The following is a 15212-nucleotide window of genomic DNA, read 5'->3' as shown; positions in this document are numbered from 1 at the left end:
TTATACTTCTTGGGAAACTTGTGCAGTTGTTTCTTCTTTGTGCCAGAGCAGTCTGCCTCCTCTGTCCCCCAGCACTTTAACTTCATGCCAGCCAAGAGAATGATAATAAAACGAACAGCTTGAGAGCTAAAACATTTGCCCGACACTCTCTATGACAGGTTCTATAAGAAAGATTTTACAGACATTGCCCCATTGTCCCATTTGCACCTACAAAAAATTAATAGATAAGAAAATTGAGGCTTAAAAATGTTAAATAATTTCCCCCATGGACATGCAGCCATTGAGTGTCAGAGTCTGAATGTAATCTCAGGGTTGTCTGAATCTGGAAGTCATAATGTTTACTGTCATAATATATTGCCCTTCAATGACAAGATGAGGCTATTTTCTTTAGCTGCCGCATAAGGACATTCCACAAACACTTAATGAACATTTACAAATGTTGGTCTGGGTGTTAGGCTCTGTAGACACAGATGAATAAGACATGATGGTGTCTGCCCTCCGTGACTAGCACAAAGCTGCCATGTATTAGGTGCTCATGAAATATTGGTAGAATTAACAAGTAAGTGCATCTCAATATCTTAATATTTAATGGATTTGACATTATTAAAACAGTGTATTAAGTTTATAAAATGCATGCATAGGATAATTTATACCACATCATTGAAGATTTTACTTTAACAACATTTACAGAGAAGCTCATTTAAAGGTTCATTTTTCCTTTATAATGGCATCTGACTTTGTAATATCCTTGTAAAAGCCTGGGTGATCAGTCTCCAGGATCCACAAAATTGCTGGCATGAAAAACACAGGTGTGATAAAGCTGTTCTTGTAGCTGTACTACTGGGTTAGAAGAAGTAAAGAAATCTTAAATGAAGAAAGAGCTATGCAGCAATCAGGCTGTAGAGAAAGGCATCTGGAAGTAGAGAAAGACATTGAAAAAAAAAACATGACAGGAGACAGTCTCCTAATAACTCTTACCTGTGCCGAGGGGGAAACTCAGGCAGTTTCCACTGAGGTGGAGAGGGGGCTGTGAAGAGTTTTCTCTTTGAAAGTCTGAAGGGCAATAGCCCATGTACAGTGCATATTTTTTTAGCAGAACCGTAAAGAGATGAAGGAAAGAATACTTACTGGAACATCTGCTGTGCAAACCACTTCAAGGAAAATAAGCAGGCAGCAGAATGAGCACATCTGCCTGATATTCAGCACGTGCAGCGAGGTTGTGGGAAGAGAGTAGCAAGACATGGCAAATAAGGAAAGGCTTTGAAGGCTCATGTGTCCTTCAGATTTCCCCCAAGCTTTGGAGGGAGGAATTGAAGAAGGGTTAATCATCCAGAGGGAGACACTCCTCTCAATCTGGCTACCAAGTAGAAACCTGCCTGTTTAGGAAATGTAATCACAGCAACCAAAATGTAAGAACAGATCAGTTAGTTGATCATCATATGTGTGAAAATCACTGTATCAAACAGCTGAGGCAGGTGATGCTGATGAAGCTCCAATGACTTCTTTTGTCTAAGGGAGCAAGTCTTTCTAGAGAACCATGACATTTTCAACCCCAGCAGCGTCCATACAACATGATTGACGTCTTATGTTTTGTGACAGAACAAACATTTATATAGAATTCTAAATTCCCTCCGCTACCTTTTTCTCCCAAACTGAGCTCTGTGCCATTTTACATAAACGGGACTTTGTCAATAAATCTTGGGAACTCTGCCAAGGAGCAGAATTAACAGCAAAATTGCCCTGGAATATTACTATGGATTTCATTGGCAACATGTTATCTACAACCAAAGACCTCACTTTCTTCTGTCTGGATAGACTGTAATATCCTATAAATTCCAGTTAAAATTTGGCTCAGAAAATGATGTGAATTTCATTCATACTAAGACCTAAATGATAGATTTATCAAAATACTTTGGAATTTTTTCTTTGACAATTAACTTAGAATTTCTTGCTTGTCAACATCCTAATTTCTGGAACCTGCAAATATGTTACTTTATATGACAAAAAATACTTTGCAGATATAATTTAGTTAAGACCAAACATTTAAAGAAGAAACTATATTAATTCTCCACTAGCTCTTTCAGTAGAAAGAAGCAGAGGGAATACTTCCTAAATAAGTCTGTGATATCATTACCCTACTACCGAAAATAGGCAAAGAAAACTACAAGAAAAAACTGAAGATCAATATTTTTCATGAAATTAGATGCAAGTTTTTTCAAGAAAATATTAGCAAATAAAATTCAACGATGTGTGAAGATAATTACACACCATGACAAGTGAGATTTATTCCAAGTATGCAAGGCTAGTTCAACATTCAACATTAATTAATGTAATAACATCAAAAGACTAAAGAAAATAATTACAGTATTATAATAAATATTGACAAAATCCAATATATGTTCACATTCATGACAAAACACTCAGTAAACTAGAAATAGAGAACAACCTCAACCTGACAAATAATATCTTCAAAATACCTATAGCCAATATCATATAATGGTGATTAACTTGAAGCTTAATTGCTAAGACCAGGAACCAGGAAGTATGTTCTCTCTCACCATTGTATCCAACATCACACTAGAAGTCTTAACTAATACAATCACATACAAAAAAAGAAAAGGTATCAGGGTGGGAAGCAAGGAATAAGGCTATTCACAGATGGCATGATTGTGTAGTAAATCCAAAAGAATTATCAAAAAAACTCTTGAAACTAATAAGTGATTATTACAAGGTTACCTGATACAAGGCTAATATACAAAAGTCAATCAGTTTCTTATATACCAGCAATGAACACATGGAACTTGCAGTGACAAACACCATACCATTTACATTAATTTTCTCTCAAATGAAATACTTAGGTATACACCTAACACAATATATGCAAGATATATATGAATAATACTACAAAGCTGATAAGAGAAATAAATGGAGATATTTTTCATGTTCACAAATAAGAGGACACAATATTGTCAAGATGCCAGTTCTTTCCATCTTAATCTATAGAGTCAATGCAATGTCATTAAATATCCCAACAAGTTATTTTGTAAATAGTGACAAATTAATTCTGATGTTCATATGGAAAGGCAGCAGATCATGAACTGCCAAGATGACAGGCAAGTTCAAGAAGCATTCCATATACTTTTCCCATGTAAATAAAAGTAAATACATAATAATAAAAGACTTCTGTAAAAAGTAAAAATTAAAAACAAACATCTCCCTATTTCTAGAATAGTCATGTACTAAAGTAACTGGAGATAGGAAGAGTCCATCCTAAAGATAAAGACTAATGAATATAGTTTACTCTGTAAAAATTTACAACTAAAAAATTTTAATAAGAAAATATCTACAATGGGTCACTAAATAAAAAAACAAACAAATAAATGATGAAAACAAATTTAGTCTTCATGAATAACAAAAACCATTATCACAATTGCGTAACTTCTTTTATTTAATTCATAAATTTAATGCAGTTGAACTTAAAATTTCCCAAAGGTTTTGTTCTAGGATTTGTTAAAGTGATTATTGAATTTATCTCAAAGAATATTTAGGTAAACTTTGAAAAGGAATGACTTAAATTCCTCTCTACTGCCCACTATTTTAGTGCTTCCCACAACAACAGCAATTTAAACCAGACAGCACTTGTGCTAGCACAGACAGGCAGGCAATGAAACCTGTCAGAAATCTTAAAGCATCAGAAAGGATTCCGATCAAGTTAGGTTTTAAAAATTAATTATTCAACGTTCTGTGCTATGTATTTAGCTGCTTATATTGGAAACATATGCTAAATTAAATTTGTACTCTCACTGTATATGCCAAACTAATTTCAAATAGTTTAGTGTATGTAATAAAAAAGGACAATGATAAAATATAGGAAATATTTTTGTTTATAACCTTTATAGAGAAAGCCATTCCAAAGGTAATGTCAAAGAAAAACTATAAAGGAAAGTAGTTACAAAAAATATTCTGAGCTGGACGCGGTGGCTCACACCTGTAATCCCAGCACTTTGGGAGGCTGAGACAGACAGATCACTTGAAGCCAGAAGTTTGAGACCAGTCCAGCCAACATGGCAAACTCTTTAGTAGAGTTCATCTCTACTAAACATATTTTATAAATTAACTGGGCTTGGTGGCACGCACCTACAGTCCCAGCTACTATGGAAGCTAAGGCAGGAGAATCACTTCAACCAGGTAGGTGGAGTTGCAGTAAGCTAAGATCATGCCACTGTACTCCAGCCTGGGTTACAGAGCTAGATTCGCTGTCAAAAAGAAAAAGAAAATTTTTTTGAATGTCACAAACTATCAAAAGCAATAATAAGACACAAACAGCAAGCTAAGAATTATGGGAAGTTTTGCGAAGGGAAAGGAATCTGTCATAGAAAATGAACAAAGGGCCTTGCCATGAATACAGCATACATAGCCACTCAAATCCTCCAAAATCCTTGCAGCCTGGCTCAAAGCCAGAGACCACCTTCATCAGTCTCTCTTAAGCAGTAGGTGTCCAAGGTCTCATGAAGAGTATGGTACAGTACAAAAGAAGATACCAGTAAGGTGGATGCATATCAGGCTTTTGCTGTTCCTGCAGCTTGTCCAGGTAAGATCAATTGTAGGGGTGATGGGTTCTCTGGCAATAGCCATCATGATGGCCCTAGTTTCTACTCTATAGCTTTATTAAGATGCAGAGTCCAGGGCACATGCTATTCTCATGTGTGCTGTAAGTTGAGCTGCACTGGGGCAGCAGCCTTCCTGACTCTCCAGTTTTCAGATTCTTTCACCAGCCTCCCAGGTGAGCCAGCTTTGCGGTGTGGTTCTCTGGGTCCTTGTGTTCTGTCAGGATCCCCAGAAGCAGAGGCTGGATGAGGATTTAGGTGATTGGTTGAAGGAATGCTCTTAAGAAAAAGATGAGTTAGGAAAGGCGAATGGGAGAAGGAGGAGATTAAGCACAGATGTAGCCTGCTATGAAGGTGACTTTTATCTTTGCAGGAGGTTCCGGAGCCTCAGTTACACTACCTTGAGGCAACGAGTCTGGCTTTTTGTATCTGATGTCAGTGGGTTATTGGCTGTCAACTCTGAGAAAAAGGATGGTCTAACTTCCAGGATGAGGCTGTTATCCAGCCAAAGAAATTCTAGGAAGACAGGCAGCTGTGAGCTTATACTCACAGCAGCTGGGACATGGTGCACCATCCGGAAAAGGAAATGTGATGTTTCACCAGTAGCATCCACTATATTATACTGTCCAGTTTCCAGTTCATTTTACTAGGTCTTCTACTAATTTTATAAGCATGTAATGTCCTATATATGTGAATATACACACATATAATTTCTTACGTATTGCTTAAAGGAGCTTTAGTAATTTCTACTTTGCATAACTGAATTGTAAGAAAATCATGAACAAAGATTCATGATATAAGAAATAGAAATTTCCAATAATATTGTTAATGCTGTTCAGGCTATTAACCAAAGAGTATAAATTAGGAGAAAATTTATGAATGACATTTTTTCCTATATAAATAAGAGAGGTTAAAAAAGACAAAGTTCAGCTTTAGAAAGCTATGGAGAATTGGGAATTCTAACAATTGCTGTTGGTAGCTTACATTAGTACAGCTTTTCTGGAAGATTGGTTAAAATATGTCAAAAATTTAAAAACTGTGCATCTGCTTTGGTCTACTTTTAAAAATTGTAAGAAGCAATTTCAACTACTCAAGAAATTTATTTTTAAAATGAATTTAAAGTCATATGTACAACAATTTTATCTTAGCAGCATTTATAGTAACAAAACAAAAAATATAAATTAAATACCTAATATCGCCTGGAATGCAGTAAGAACTACATATTACATATGTGTGTGCATGTATATGTATATGTGTATATATAATATACAATTAGCTATCTGTTTATCTGTAGTTGTATATATGTAGGAACTATTATATATATATACACACTACATTGTATATGTATATAAAAATATAAAGCCATTAATATAGAATTCTGTGGAACATTGTTAAGTAATGTATGCGAAAAAACAGCCTACAAAGTAGTATGTAAAAAATGGTATTTTTGCTAATATAGTCATGTGTGTATAGAACAGTATTAGGAAGATCCAGCACCAAAATATGTATAGTCCTGACCTTTAGGTAGTATCATTATTAATGTAAGCAATTTTATCTTTCACTTATTTTTACTTTCTATTTGTTTTATAATGAGCCTGTATTACACATGTAATTTTCTAAAAATGTACTGTATTATGTTTAAAAATCAGAGACCATCTACTTATTAGAAATATCTTAGTGGTTGCAGGACTCAGGTGGCTGTGTTGCTAATTCAACCAAAAACTTTATGTGGGCTTTAAAATCTTTTTTTCTTTCCTATTCCTTGGTTTTCTGAATTTGACACAAAAGACAGAAGGAACAAATGACTTGTCAATATTCTTTTCATGCTTTTCCAGAAAGACTGTTCATACCTACATCTGTGGTGTTTGCCTACTCTGTGGATCCAAAGAAACACTGTTCAGGAAAATACAGTGTTGTGAAAGGGTGTGATGATTCAGGAAATGAAATTTATTGCCTGTCAACAGACTGCAGTTCAGAGAATCAGGTAGCCTTCAGATTGTAATAGGAATTTGAGCTATGAGTTTCATCCCTTTGTTCTGTTTTACTTGCTCTTTTGGAATGAATGAAACAAAAGTTGAGAATTAACTGCCCCTCTCCCAGCCCCTGCTCCATATTGTTATTTTAACCTTGTTCACTGCATCAGCTATTTCCTGTGGTTGATTCAAACAGGGAGCAAACTGTGGATTCATACTACATAAATTCATCATCTCCAAACTTATGTACCTATTCTGGGACATTCTGCGGGGTTGTCTTTTATTATGACCTGCTATAAAACCTGATGGTGTGTGTACTGTAAACATAGAAAGGTCTCACTAACAAATGGGGCTCTAGTCGTTTTTAAAAATCCATTCTTACTTTAAGATATTTTACTTGTGTGTTGGAGCATGCACTTTATTTAGAAGTTCCTTTATTATTATTTTTAGGGTTTTAAAATTATTTTCCTCTCAAATGCCACAGAATGTCTTACCGCCCATCTGCTCAAGAGGCATAATTATGAAACTGACAGTCTTTTTTGACACTTCCCTGAAGTGGGAGGAATGAACACATTTTCATTCAGTTTGGGAACCAAATTTTTGGTTTTCTTCTTTTATTGGATACAGGTTTCATATTACATAAGTATTTACAAGATGTGTACAAAACAAGGACTCTCTGGAAGACAATAGTCTTGTTGGCATTCTCAACCATTTATGCCACTAATGGAATGGTTAAGAATCTAATATTATATATGTTTCTGTAGGGCACCTTGTTCTTTCTATCTAAAGGCCTCTTATATGATATTCTCTCTATCTAAATATCTTCAGCCCCAGTAAGCAACATTAGCAGGTCATTACAATACATAAGCATGAAGTAATAAGAGCCAGAATGAGAATGATGACAGCAATCAGAAAGCAACAATTTATTGAGCACCTACTATGTCAGTCATTATTAGACATATTAATGTTCTTATTTTCCTTTCAACATTATACAGTAGACATAGATCTACCCACTATTCAGATGAGAAAACTATGCGTAATGAGAGGATGTCACTAACAGAGAGCTAGGATGTGACAGGGTAGGATCTGTTTGACTGAAGTGCATCATGCTTCCCTTGATGAAGTATGGTGATGGTACAGAGACTGTATAAATATTAGAGATGATTTAAAAGTAAGAAAAATGAATGCTATAAATTAAAACATGATAATATTAGCTTCAGTGTCAGTTTTGATTTTTAGTAAGACATTGGATTTAGATTTGAGGTAGAAGGCTGTTTTTCAGTGGAGCTTCTAAACACATGTATGCATTGAGCAGTTAAAATGTGGGTTTGTATGTATGAAAGTATGTGTTTCATGCCTTTAATATAATTCTTTACACTCATAGAAACCTAAAAATAGTTTTAAATTGATATAATTTAGTTTTAGAATAAGGCACCTTCTTCTGCCACTGTGATATTTTTAATTCCAAAATGGTTTCTTATGTTTTCATTTCTGTGTGTGTAAGAAAGGGATAAAAGAGAATACATGGCATAGCTTAAATCGTTTTATAAATGTCGTTTAATATCAAGGGCATAGTTAAAGTCAGGATTCAGTTGGATATGAAAACAAATTCTCTTAAACATGAAGAAATTTAATCCTGAGAATTAGAGGTTCACACAAATCACTGGAAGGGTAGTTGAGATTCATGGAAGGATCTGACATAGAAACTCCATAGAACTGGCTCACCAAAGAAGGGACGATTCTGCTACAATCTAGAAACTTGAAAATGGGGGTAGCCTCTGACCCAGCCGCTTGGGTCCAGATCCCAGGATCAGGAGCTACTGTCCTAACTGTTGGCCCCAGAGCTCTGTTGTAGCTGCTCCATATGCAGCAGCAAAATGGATGTTTTAAGGGCTATTGCCTGTCTCCCTACTTAGCTTAATTACAGATTCAGTGCTCAGGCAAGTGCATCTAAATGGTGGGGCCTAAATTACATCTGGAACCCCAGGTGCAAGGGTGTCTGGGAAATATAATGTTTCACTGTCAGCTCCTACAGTGAAGGAAGGTGCCTGTAAAGAAATTTGAAACAGATGGTAAACAAGGCAACACAGCATATCTACTACAACAGACAAGTGTAATGCACTAGAGAATTTCTCTAATGTACTCTACTGAAGTAGAAGGGAGAAACTAGTGGACAATTGCCAGCCAGTGTCAGGTATATGATCACTGAGGAAAGCAATGATTACTGAGTTTAGAGCAGCCTCAGAAACCATTAGCATAATGACAAAGACATGGGAATTGGGGAGTTTCATAAAACCTACAGTATAAACTTGGAGACTTCAATCTCATCTTCTCCAAGATTCCTTTAGTAAGGTAATATAATGCCAGAAATAAAACCATTTCAGACCAAGGGCAGGGCTTTTCTGGACCACACTCTTTTTCTACTGTATGAGTAAAGAAGGTGAAGAACTCCATTAAGGAGATTGAATGGATTGATCCTAGAACCACGATGATGTAGTTTATTTCAGCTGATCTTTCCAAATCCAATGTGCTGTATGTTCTCAATGCACTTGGAAAATGATCATTCCATATGATAAATTCATACTGCAAATCCTTGTAATGTGCCAAATGAGCTTTTATGTGACATAGTAACTTTTAAAGCTTGCCAAAACTCTGAAATGCTGGAAAAGGTGTTGCTAGCTTTCAACATGTGCTAATTGGCTTTGCCTACCCAGATGGCATAGAAGAAGAAAAAAAAAAAAGAAAAAGAAAAAAAGGTTACTGTTTCTAAACTATTCTAATCAGGAAAAAGAATAGGGATAAATTATACAAAAACAAATCACTTAATCTCATTCTGTACATTGGTGAATATAAAAGGGGGATTTTTATTTATACTGTTTTGAGGAATTTGTGTGTACAGTTACAATTTAGAGAAAAAATAGAACCACAACAGCAACAGTATAATATGAGTAACTAAGCTTCTCTAAGTTTCTGAGCACAGTTTTCAGAATCTCTAACTTAAAGTGAACCATTCAAATTTTACAATTACAAAAATCGATCTGGTGTAGCTGCTTAAACAGAGTTGCATCTTTGTGTAAAAATTCGTAGGATTTCTTGTTTCCCTAAAAGATTTTTGCAGAGTTTTATAGCAATAATAACTTCATCCTTTTTTTTTTTTTTTCTTTTTAGGCTGGAGTTTACACTGTGTTTGAAATCTACCACACTGAAATATAGCTAATTTGTCATGGATAAGTGACTAAGAATCAGCTATCAGAAGACAGCATGTCAGTTTCTGTTTTGAAGGGCCGTGCTTTTTAATGTTCTTATTGACCCAGGATCATGCGTTTCACTATTTTGTGTGAACAGTTTACTTACTGTCAGGTAGTTTAAAATAATGTATAGCATCTAAATTTTTAACTACAATTTACTGCCAAAGCAGTCACCAAACCAATTAAACTACATCATATTTCATTGGTCCTTCCTTCTCATGTTATCTGATATTTGAATTTGTGAGAAAGTCTATCAATTTGACTAAGAATTTATAACCAAGAGTTCTGACATTCTTGGAAATTAGTAAATGATTGGTTTGGAAAATAAACAAGACCATTAATTGAAATCAATGACAATTATAATGAAGGTTTAACTCTGAAAATTAAGTGAAAATTATGTGAAATTGTCATTTTGATGAGAAATCATAAGTACTTTAGAAACTATGTTTTCATGTATGTCAGAATATTGAAATATTTTTAGCAGGACTCACCAACCTTCCCTCTGTGAAAGAAACGTGACATTGCAGGAATCTAGTAGAGAATATTATTACAAAGCCACATTAATGCTAAGTCATTTGAAAAGTCAGGGACTAACGATTATACCATGCCCTGGTACAGAAAATGATTATTGCTATCCTGGATTTAGGTTGAGGGGCGAGGCAGTTGTGTGCAGTGGCTTGGGGCAAATGTTATACCAGAGAGGAGGCCTTCATCATAACACAACTCTTCTCTGTTGTAGTCAGAAGAACCAAAATGTATTCTATTTAAAGACATTTTTAGATGAATGAAATAAGTACTGTACATATGAAATAAACTTTTAAAAAGGGGAAAAAAAAGCATGAGACTATTAAAAGATAAGCCATCATTTATTTTAATCCCTGACAGTCAAGTTTTTATTTTTTATTCTGATTCTGCAAGGCAATGCAAGGCACTAAAGTAAAAACACAAATACACAGGGATTTAGAAAAATAGATAAGTGCATCAATGGATAGGACTATATTAAATACCTGTTAGTTAAAATTCTTCAAAAATTAAGTAATCTCCAAAGATTAATTAATTAAAAGCTAGTACACTTTTGAAGAATTATGTTAACACACTTAATAAAAACAAACACTTCAGAATCAATAAGAAATGTTCCTGTCTATAACATAAAAAAGTTATTTAGAATTTCTGAGTCTTTATCAGTTTTAGAAGAGAGTAATAAAATGACTTTGCTTTTTTTGTATGTGCTAGATAAGGCATCAAAACTTGTTTCAGTGTTGCTTGGCATATGCAAACTATTTGATAACAGTTATTTTAAAAAATTGTTTTATTCCCTGGTTGACTATAATCTCTTTAAAAGTCCTGTATGATCCAGCCCCTTCCTATCTTATAACACTCCACCTTTGGGGGACTTTGCACTAGCTCTTTTTTGTTGCTTAGAAATCTCCTCACCGATGTCTCTGTATTACTGGCTCTGGCTCATCAGTCAAGTCTTAGCTCAGTGGTTGCCTTTCCAGAGAGGTCTTTCCTGGTCACTGCCTCTAAGTAGGCCTCCTAATCACAGCTCTGGTCACTTTCTATTATGGAATTTGAAATTCAAAACTTTGTTTTTCTCCTAGCGTTTTATCACTGTGTAGTCAACTGGCTTGTGTCACCACCCCAGAAAAAAATGTTCTGGTTTAAGCCCCAGTACTTGTGAATGTAACCTTACTGGAAAATAAAGTCTTTGCAGGTATAATCAAGTTTAAATGATTACCCTATACTAGGGTAGGCCCTAAATCCAATGACAAGTATTTTCATAAGAAAAAGAAGAGAGACATTTAGACACAGAGACATGCAGGATACACACAGAAAGATACAAGCAGATTTGAGTCATGAGGGCCCAAGCCAAACAATGCCTGGGACCACTAGAGGCAGGAAGAGGCAATGCAACGTTCTCCCCTAGAGCTGGCAGAGAGAGCGCAGTCCTGCTGACACCCTGATTTCAGCCTTCTGACTTTCAGAACTGTGACAGAATAAATTTCTGTTGTTTTGAGACACCAAGTTTGTGGTAATTTGTTATGGAAGCCCCAGGAAACTAATACACATGGTTTGAAACTAACTTCTTTATCTTTTGATGTTCTGTTCGTGATCTGCCTGACCTTAGGAGCATGTTTATCATGTGCAAGCAGAAGTTAATTGTCTTCTTCACCACTTTAGTTCCAGGGTCTAGAATGAAGCTGCCTAGAGCACAATAGGTATATATTAAATGAGTGAATATGTGAATGAAGAAATGGATATGATAAGAAGTAAAAGATCACTTATGTACAGATGACCAATGACTATACTGGAAAATTTTCCACTTGATAATTAAAGACCTGCCATTAAATAAAATTGAGATAACTTCTTTAATCTATTAAATTGGTAGGTGTATAAGTCTTCACACTAGCCACTCTCAGCAACAATAGAGACATAAACAATTTTCTCTAACAGCTAGTGTGTATTAAACTGTTAAAATTTTTTTAGAAAAAATAATTTAGTAATACATATTCTTTGACACTTTTCATTAATTTATTCTTAGAAAACCATCACAAGGGTTGATATCATTCTTTTTTCTATAAGTATATTCTTCCTGGGATTGTTTACAATAGTTTAAAGACTTGAAACAAACAAAATAATAGTACTGGAGTATTGACTAAATATTGGTACATAATTAATTTTATGTTTCTAAAGATAATTTTATATAAAATATTTTAATGACATAGATACCTGCTTCTGGTTTACTTTTAAGTGAAAAATTCTCAGGCTATTAACAAGTAGTATTCTATTGTTCGAGTTTTACATATGTTTAAAACTGTATACATTAATAACAGTTATCCTGGGTTGTGGGGTTTGAGAAATTTTTATATTCTTCTCTATGGTTTTCTCTACCTTCCTACATTTTCTACAATAAATAGTTGTTATATTTATAGTCAGAAAATAACTATAAATTGAGAAGAATTAAGAAATTTCCTTTCATGGCTTACCAATATCATGTCTTTGCATAATGCCAGTGTGCTTTTCATAAATAATACTCTTGAATTTTTCTGTTAATAATACATTTAAATTTAAAGGTTTTCTACAGTTAATGATGTAGCACAAAAAAATAATTAGCCAATTTACAAGTCAGAGTTAATTTACACTTCTCTTGGGAAGACTAATAATTTGTTACCTTAACCTGTGTCTTGATTATGGTGTAGTTTGATAAAGTGTGAAACAGGAGACAGGGCAGCTATTAATACAGCAGTGGGAAGCTCAGACATTTTCTATTTCATAGAATAGTAATGGCCTCAATGAAGTCTGAAAAGTGAATCTTAAATTATTTTCTTTGAAGAAAAAATAATAAATTAATTTTTACGTTTTTTTAAATCCTGTGGCCATTATTTTTGTAAACTGTGGGAAAAAAAGGAAAAAAAGGATGATTGTGTTTAAGAACTCAAGGTTTCCTAATGAAAATTGATATTTCTGGCCCCATATAAAGACACCATGAGTGCTTTGTGGAGATTGAAATTAGAGAATGTGGTTGGCAAATTTGTGCTCTGAAATAATGGGGAAAATGATGCCTTTGTCATTCAAACCCCCACCCCACTTGGTAAGGGAACCAGGCGCTTAGAGAGCCCAGCAAACGGGGCAGCTGATGCCTGCATGCCAATTCTGCCTCTGCTAGGTGCCAGCTCTGTATTCTTGGGTTATTTATGTAACTTCTGAGAATCCTTTCCTTATTCTTAAAACAACATAATAATATACACGTTATCTGAAAAATTATTTTGGTGCCTAGTAAATCCTTTGTAAATTGTAGTAATTTTACTTTCCCATGGGAAAAGGGAGGATATTTCCATTTGATACCCCTAAAATTCATTCATTGTTCTTGCTTAGAAATATACCCATCACATTTGGAGTATTTACTTAATTCTAACCTGTTTACTGGGAAGTTTAGTTCCTTTCTATAAGCCAACAGAGAGCCTGACTTCTCTGCTGATATCTCAGTCTTCGGAAGGATGAACTGGTACCTTACCTTATTGACCTATTTCTGATGTAATTACCATCTAAACAATGCATACCTCCCAAGTTACAACATACAAAGTCAAAGAAAGGACAAGGAACAAGCCTTTTCCTATCATGAGTGTGAGTGTCATTCTCAGTACTTCTCCTACAGCCAGTTTTCTTGCTCCCCTATGTTTCTGCAGTCTCTTGGGCATGAGCTATAGGTTGAAGCAGCCAATTCTATGATTATTCAATTCTTTAGCTTAAAACACTGACACTTAGTGAGTTAGTGAGCAATGGTCCTGCACTAACACAAAATCTAAAAACAAAGCACTGATTAGTTATATTGTTCTTTTTTCTTTGTGCCATATTTCTATATTTGTGTTTAATTACATTATACATGTACTTAGTAGATTAGTATAACGTACTATTTTTTCAATTGAAACCATGATTTTTACATATTTCACTGTAAATGTTTAGAAAACTATGAGCCCTTTGAACTTCATTGAACTGTCAGTTTTATCCTTCTGTTTCTTTTCTTTGACCCCTTTCTTTTGGCAAGGCAAACATTTCTTATAATTAAAAAGGCTTCCCTCATCCTGGTTCAAGATTCAGGCTCAGGGTTTTTGAACCATGTAAGAACAGTGCATACCAAAACTGTATCTGAGTACTTGGTGCATATTTGCTACTGAGTTGCTATTTGTTGATTAAATAAATAAGGAACATATTGAGAATCTGTGATAACTATATATTAAACTTTGCATTGGAAATAATACCAAAATTAATAGAATGATTACGGAAGTCCAATCTGACCTCCATCTAGTTCACGATGCCTTTGCAGCTGTTAAAGAAAAGGCAAAATACTTGCTTCAGAACTCTTTTTCAGGCTTTGGAGAGAGGACTCCAGTGAGGTTAAGAGCTGATTTAGAATTACAATAGCATATCCATCAATACAGTACCCTAGTCCCACAGGACACTCAGAAAACATTTTTGCTGATTGTTTCTAACCTTTACTTTCTGTCTGTTAGGCATACCAAAATGAACAACAAAGACACAAGTCTTACACTTACAATCTTCATTTGCCAGTAAGTTTTACTAGTTTTGCATACAACTCAGACCTATTTCCCCAAATCATTTTACACATTAGAGTTCACCCACATACGTCTCCAAGGTTACTTAAGAAATTTGAATAGCCTCCAGTTCAGGGGCAGTGTTTTTATAAAGACGATAATAAACAAATTTTAAAAGCTACACTAAATTAATTGTTATAAGACTCTAGGTCACCATAAAACAGATGATAATGACCCAGTATCATTTTTTGTTTGCTTTCGTTGAATAGTAACCATTTTATAAAAATCATTTTATTTTCTTTTGAGCTAAAGGTTGCTCAACTAATTTTC

Source organism: Sapajus apella, unplaced genomic scaffold, assembly GCF_009761245.1.
Source record: "Sapajus apella isolate SASKATOON/1434 unplaced genomic scaffold, GSC_monkey_1.0 scaffold52, whole genome shotgun sequence".
Classification (NCBI taxonomy): domain Eukaryota; kingdom Metazoa; phylum Chordata; class Mammalia; order Primates; family Cebidae; genus Sapajus; species Sapajus apella.
Note: the sequence above shows the minus strand (reverse complement) of the source record.